The 7,743-nt window shown below is 45.2% G+C and overlaps 1 non-coding gene across 1 annotated transcript; it reads right to left on the bottom strand.

Moving 5' to 3' along the window:
* Positions 1-2,904: 2,904 nt before the first annotated feature.
* Trnas-gga lies at positions 2,905-2,988 on the bottom strand. Its single transcript is given in 2 exon segments — positions 2,905-2,939; positions 2,949-2,988. It is a non-coding gene; the product is annotated as a tRNA-Ser (tRNA).
* Positions 2,989-7,743: the final 4,755 nt, after the last annotated feature.

The raw sequence follows: 7,743 nt of genomic DNA on the forward strand, positions 1-7,743 counted from the left end.
ACCAGAACACTAACGGCCACAAGGCAGAAAATTCCGCTGGTGCACTTGAATTGTAGTCAACCAATATAGTTAACTGCACCGCATGGCGGGTGCATTTCAGCAACAGAAACACTCGGTGTTGTTCACAGGAAAACCACCCCACCAGCGAACCACCAAAACGAACAACACAACATGAATGGACGTGGCTTGGGTAGTTGAAACCACTACTCAACTTTAACATCCTGGGTCGGTGAACCACGATGCTCGTAGCGATCGGACAGCTCCACACACGCTCCAAGACTGCGCAGGGACCGCCAGAGGACCCAGCCGACTGCACCGCGCGGAGATAACTTCCCTGGTCCGCAGCAGCCGACCGACTCCTCTCAGAAAGCCGACAACATCTAAAATAATCGTCAGTGGAAATAACGCCAACTACACACACAACCTGACAAACACTTGCACGAAGACCTGAACTATACCCAACAGTAACTAAGCACGCATCTAGAGAAATCGGGAGTCGTTGCATACACACATAGCTGACTCGTGAACGATCGGCGAGCCAACACGCGTCGTCCGGTAGGATAGACCGACGATCCAAGACCGTGGCCCGACTCAAGTGAAGTGATGCATGGCGTCAATGGTCAGGTGAGCCACGTCGACGCAGATCTCACTGCTGCTCAAACCCGACTGCACTAGTGCCGCATTTCAACTCCCCGACTCGCAGGTCCGGACTGCGCTCCAGACGCGTTCTAACTGACTGGCAGACCCAAACTCGCAACCTGAACTGGCTTACGACAGACAACGACCGGGAAGTAATAGCAGTCGAGCAAACATACTACGAGAGGGGATATATTGATACGAAGTGCTAACGCCGTTCACGATCAGGCAAAGCACCGACTCAGTGATAGTAGTAATTTAATTTAACGTATTGAGGTGGAAGTACGTTCAAAACAGGGTGTAAAATACATGATGGCGGGAACACGAGCCACGTACGGCTCACAGCCTCTCGTCTAATTATACCCGAGCGCTACCAGTTTATTTCCGACCAGCACCAAAATGTCAAGTTTCACACTCCCATCCAACACGACGCCTCCCCATGTCAGGACTCCACCGTCACCAAAGTGTGTCTGATACCATTTCCGAGACTGTTGGGAGATGTTGCTGTACGCTGCTGCTAGAAGAGGAGCAGGTTCTGTTGCTCACTCTACGTAGAGCCGCATAGGTATCCCACAGGTGCTGTGGCCTTCTCTCCGTTGGGCTATTTCAGTTCCTTTTCAATCACGTGGTCATTTTTTGCGATGTCTGTCATTCTGACGTACATGCGCCAGTTTAAGGGAGGAATCATAGTGCGAAACAGTTTCGGAAACTGGCGTTTAGTATTTTGGCCTTCTTTCTTTTCTTTACCGTTTCGATTGCATTATGGTCATAGATTGTGTGGACAGGTAGCTTCGATCTGTTTACTGATCTGTTAACTGATTCAGAACATCCTGGGGTTTTCGTTCAAGTCGGTTGACAGAAGTTTACTTTCGAATTCGCTGAACCATTCGCGAATGGCTCCCCTAACGCTAATTTTATCTTCGTTCCGTTTTTCTTTGCCAGTGAGACTTTGGCTACGTTTAAATTTTCAGTGACGCTCTCTTTGCTTTAGGTCTGTCTTTCTGAAACGTCTGCGGAACTGGGGCGGGTCCTTGCCATCGGTCACAATTTTACTCGGCTCTTATCTCTCTGGGGTACAATACTCAACTTTGTCCATCGACGCTCAATTTTTTCGTGTCGACTGCTGAAGTTATGTGAAATCCGTTTTCTTTTCGCTCTTTCTGAGGTTTCTTCGCATTTCAATTCACAGCCGTATTCAGTGACGCTGTAACGGCCTTATGGTCGTTAATTCCCTGCCCTATGCTGATTCCAAAACCTCGGGCTTCTTGACGATCATGGCATCAAATATATCCCTTCACGAGTCGGTTCTTTGATAAACTGTTCAAGGTACTTTCAGGTAAGGTACTTAGAACAATTTCACAGGATTCTCTATCTCTACTACTCACCGTAAGCACTTGAGTGTCACAGTCTATGGCTGGTAAGTTAAAATCTCACCTAATACTATAACAGGACCAGGAAATTTACGTAACATTTCCTTGCTTTCGCCCAAATACTACTTCTCCTGAGGCATGGGATTAAATATCCTACGACTGTATTTGGTCCTCCTCTAACATTTATCTTTACCCAAATTATTTCGCTTTCGGAATCTGTACTAACCTCATTAGAAGAACCATTGTTATTTGCATCTATAAACACGGCTGCACCACCGGCGTTCAAGTTATCTTTAGTACGTGGCCTCCTTGTGTTAACTAACACTATATTAACACTTTCTTTCTCCGATCTGCCAAGTCAAATGCTACTCTCTTTGAATAATGGGGACAGTATTTTTCCCTTGTGAAATTAGAACGTATCGTAAGGGACTTCTCGATCCAAAAAAAACAAAAAAAAAAAACACTTGTGCACGTCACAGGTGCTCTGTTACCGTAGTATTCGATCCCTGCTTCTAATGCTCAAGTGACTTATTACGGAGGTCCTACAATTCTCTCCCTACAGAGAAACTCTAGAAATCAGCATCTAAGATCTTCTACATCTAAATCTACATGTACATCTACATGATTGCTGTGCATTTCACATCGAACCACAGTGAAACTATTTCTATACCGTTCCACTGTCGAACAGCGCACGGAAAAAAGTGATCACTTAAACCGTTCCACCCGAGCTCTGATTTCTTTTGTTTCATCATGATGATTATTTCTCCCTATGTAGGTGGGCGACAAAAAATGGTTGATATGGCTCTGAGCACTATGGGACTTAACTTCTGAGGTCATCAGTCCTCTAGAATTTAGAACTACTTAAAGCTAACTAACCTAAGGACATCACACATATCCATGCCCGAGGCAGGATTCGAACCTGCGACCGTAGCGGTCTCGCGGTTCCAGGCTAAAGCGCCTAGAACCACTCGGCCACTGGGGCCGGCAGGTGGGCGATAGTAAAATATTTTCACACTCTGAGGTCAAAGTAGGTGACTGAAATTTCATGAGAAGATCCTCCTGCAATGGAAGACGACTTTGTTTGCCTCTTCAATTCGCGTGGCATCGTCGTCCCTATTTTGCGATGATACAAAATGAGCTGCCCTTCTATGAACATTTTGGATGTCCTCCGTCAACCCTATCAGATGCGGATCCCACGCAGCACAACAATAGTTCAAAACAGGGCGGACGAGCTTATTGTAAGCAGTCTTTATAGTAGACCTGTTGCGTTTTCTGTGGGTTCTGCCAATAAAAATACCTTGGTTTGCTTTTCCCATAACATTATCTACGTGAAAGTTCCAGTTTAAGTTGTTCGTAATTGTAATCATTAAGAATTGAGTTGAATTTCCAGCCTTTAGATTTGTGTTATTTATCGTGTAACCGAAATTTACTGGATTTATTTTAGTATTCTTGTGGATAACTTCAAATTTTTCACTATTTTGGAGTCGATTTCCACTTTTCGCACAATACTTTTATCTTGTCTTAACCTTTGCAGTTATTTTTGATCATCAGATGATCTTATAAAACGGTAAATGGCAGAATCACGTGCAAAGAATCAAAGAGGACTGCGCAAAGTGTTTCCTAAATCGTTTACGTAGATCGGGAACAGCAGAGGGCCTGCAAAACTTTCTTGAGGAACGCCGAATATCATTTCTGTTTTACATAACACAGTCGTCTGAGCCTCCAGTCGGGCTAAACCAGAAGACCACTATTGGTCCTGCGAACGATGCTGCTGTACGCTAGCTCTGCTTCCATCTCGTGCACGAGGCTAGCTGTCTTCAGCAAAGCAGCCAGCCCCTTCTAGGAACCAATACCGGCGTCTGAACCCAGGCGCCAGGAGTCATCAGTGCCAACATGAGCTACGATTTGCAGCCAGTTGTACCCCGGTGCTCTCAATCACTTCCTGCAGAGCCTCCTCGTAGTCCCCCAGCTCCGTCAAACAAGCAAACGCTACACACTAGTCAGCACAGTAAAATTCACAGGCGTAATCCACTTCTTCAGAGAAGCACGTGAGAAACTAAGTCCTGTGTACAAGCAGGGACTCGTGCTGCTCCTGGCGCATCAGCTCGGTTCCTATGTTGCAGCTGAATCCGATGTTTGTGCCTCGCTGGCACACAATGTGTTTCTCGCACCTAGTCACATTATGTCCTCATATTTGCTCGTACTGTTACGTGTTGCTAGGAATCAGTACTCTGGGGTGCCGTTAGCTTCGTTGAAACGGTAGAGAGCGACGCAACAAAGCCATAAAACGAACGGCGCGCGTGAGCGGACTGTGGTCAGCAGGTAGGCGACGTCCAGCCCCTCCCAGCCGTTTCTTGTAAAACTGTAGCCAAAAATATCGCGAGTCGAGCCCTCGATGACCTGTTATGAGCTGTGCGGCAGCGAACACGACGAAGCCTACTGCTTATCAAGTTTCTGCTTCCACTTTTCCCACATGAGAGTCCTGCAGGGATCAACCTTAGTATAAGACAGGATAAGACGAGGGACAGCATAAAACCGGCCAGAGGCTGATGACTTCATCTCCATCTAAAAACTAAACTCCGTCCGAACAGGCCACGGAAGGCCCAATGATACCGCCCGACCACCGTTTCATTCTTAGCCGATATGAGTCACCGGATGGCGCATGTGGTAAGCGCACTGCTCTCCCGGCCGTTGTCAGTTTTCGTGACTAGAGCCGCTATCTCTTCGTCAAGTAACTCCTCAATTGGCCTCACGAGGGCTGAGTGCACTCCGCTTGCCAACAGCACTCGGCAGACCAGGACGGTCACCCATCCAACTGCTAACCAAGCACGAAAGTGCTGAACTTCGGTTATCTGACAGGAACTGATGTTACCACTGCGGCAACACCGTTGGCTCACCTCCGTCTACATCTGTATATGTACACCTAAAGCCACTCAATAGCTCACGTCAAGGAATATATAGGTTCTATTATCCCTTTATTCTTATCGATTTTCCAGTATTATCGATTTTCTTCCCTAGTCTATTCGCTTCCTGAAAGGGAAGAAATAGCTGTATATATCCCTTTGTACCCTGATCGCCGGCCGGGGTGGTCGAGCGGTTCTAGGCGCTACAGTCTGGAACCGCGAGACCGCTATGGTCGCAGGTTCGAATCGTGCCTCGGGCATGGATGTGTGTGATGTCCTGAGGTTAGTTAGGTTTAAGTAGTTCTAAGTTCTAGGGGACTGATGACCACAGAAGTTAAGTCCCATCGTGCTCAGAGCCATTTTTGAACCTACCGTGATCTCTCTTACGTGGCCCTCATAATCCCTATGCGAGATGTACGTTTGTCGCACTGTACTAGTTGCACATCCATGTTGTAACATAGGTTATGTAAATATGTAGGATTTTGAAAATACCTATGTTATCTTCCTTCCAAGAATTCGCTTATAAGTTCTGCGAGGACTTCTGTTACAGTTTCGTATGGGCTGTATGGGCCTGTTACAATCCTAGCACTCCGATTCAGAATTTGTTCCATGCCTTGAGTCTCGCCGACTTGATAAGGGCTCAGATCACTGGAACAGTACTTTAGAACTGTTAGCACTACAGTCTTGCATGCAGTTTCCTTTACAGATGCACCTCATTTTCTATGTCTTGTATTCGGGTCCCCTAATGCTGATCTGTTTCCTATTGCTTCTTAGAATTATTCGTAAATACTTATACGACTTTCCATCCTGAATACGTTCGCCACTAAACTTGAAATCAGACACTTTTGTGATTTCTCTCTGTTGCAGACAGTATAGTAGATTTATATATACTTAAAGGGAGTTATGACAAAAGCTTAAAGAATTATTTTTCCCACAGGAAATTTGTTAAGGAGTTCACTATTGTCCAAAACAGCTAAGTTTAAGTCCAATTGTGATTTTTCTTCTTAGATTTAAGCCGTACGTGTAAGCAACATGGTGGTATTTGCAGTATAATCTCCACAGGGAATTGTGCCCGACTGACTTCTTACTGTGTTACTGAGGACTAGAAAAATGAGGAAAATTTGGTCTGTGTAAGGGAGAGGCGTGCAGTATCGCTCGGACTAAGTTCTTCGACTTTACTGTGTAACTGAGGTTCTTACCTCAAGACGTTTTCTATGAATAGCACAGTGCAATGATAATTTGTTTATAGAAACTAATTGTGTGGCTCACTGCATACAGAGATCGTAAATAAAATACGCAATATTCTCTTGATTTACACATCCGGCGTGTGCCCAACCTATACTCTTGGTACACAGCACCCAGTCTTCTTCAAATTACTCCCAATACGTAATGCACTTTTCAGTTTCTTCCGTTGACCCATTACTTCCAGTAAATTCCAGTTATGTTCGGGGCTTTGTAATTTTCTTTTCATGGCCCCCATTTGCGCATTTATTTTATTTTGGAACACCAGGCTTAAGATCAATTTTTTTACTTTGAATAATTTCTCTTCCGTGGCGATCTTTTCCTGCTTTTAATCACTTCTCTTCGGCGGCGACCTTTTTCTTTTCTAATTGTTGAAACCCTTCAGCTGTCTCTCTCGCGACCATTTTGTTAGACATCAACTTTCTCACAGTCATTTTCGTGCACTCTTCATTCCATTTGCCTCTCACTTTTTTCTAGTTTTCGGCGACTTCAATCTGAAAAGAAGTAAGAAGACGAAAGTATTATTTAAAAATAAAAATTATTTTTGGCCGATGCTGAAAGACAGTTGCGCATCTAACAGGCAGTAGAATGTAGTCGTATTGCACGGGAGATTATCATGAAACATTTGGGAGATGTCATTCCTTACGTAACACAGATAACCGAAATTTAGCAACGAAATTCATCACTTATCTCAAAACGGGTACGAAAGGCCTCAGAGTATCTTCGGAGCGACATGAGCGACAGCAACACCACCGAGAACTCAGAGCAAAGGAATCGCTGAAGACAAGAAGAATATATCCGACCCCAGTGCACGTGGATACGCAAGCTTGCCCTGCTTACTGTGCACTTTTGCCACCTGAAGACGGAAACAAAAGTCACAGTAGTGGCCGGCACTGTGAGACGGCCGATAGTACAGGACTTACCCCTGTAGTTTTTGTATAGCCTATACACGTGTGCCGCACCCCCCCTCCCCTCCACAAAGTGTGGTATAAGGGTCCTCGTTGGAATTTCATGAAGTGAATTTTTTTTAGGGGTGTGGGGTGGAAGGGGGGAACGTTCTTGATACAGTGAGATTATGAGAGTATGGGGCGAAATATTTGTTTTCATATAAAACTGAACCGATTATCTCTGAACTGTTGGGTTGATTGGTGGTTGACCTAAGCGTTACCTAACGTTAAATGTTGAGACTGTAGCGGCGAGCATTTGTTATGACCTGAAGTTCCTTGCTTTCAAGGGTCTGCAGGTGCTTCAGGCGAGTATCGGTGGCGATTAACCGCACAGCCGAACCATAAAAAGTGGTCGGAAGTATATGGGTTGAACGTCAGTTATGCGTCGTCTAATAGTCAGTCACTTTTAAAGACCGGTTACAATTGATAAAATAAACCACTACCCTTGTTCACCGCACTGGTAAGGCGCCATTTCCAAGTGAATCGCTTGTTTGGACTGTGAGTTACACCAAATCAGGTCCTTGCGAACAGTTGTAAGTTCGCTTCATCTTGGTAGTGAACAGAACTGCTTCGTTCTTGTTAAGGTTCATTTTCACCTTCCAGATAGTGCATTTTTCTGTAGGGCTGTTACACACTGTACGCATT

This window comes from Schistocerca piceifrons, chromosome 8, assembly GCF_021461385.2.
Source record: "Schistocerca piceifrons isolate TAMUIC-IGC-003096 chromosome 8, iqSchPice1.1, whole genome shotgun sequence".
In the NCBI taxonomy this organism is placed as follows: Eukaryota; Metazoa; Arthropoda; class Insecta; order Orthoptera; family Acrididae; genus Schistocerca; species Schistocerca piceifrons.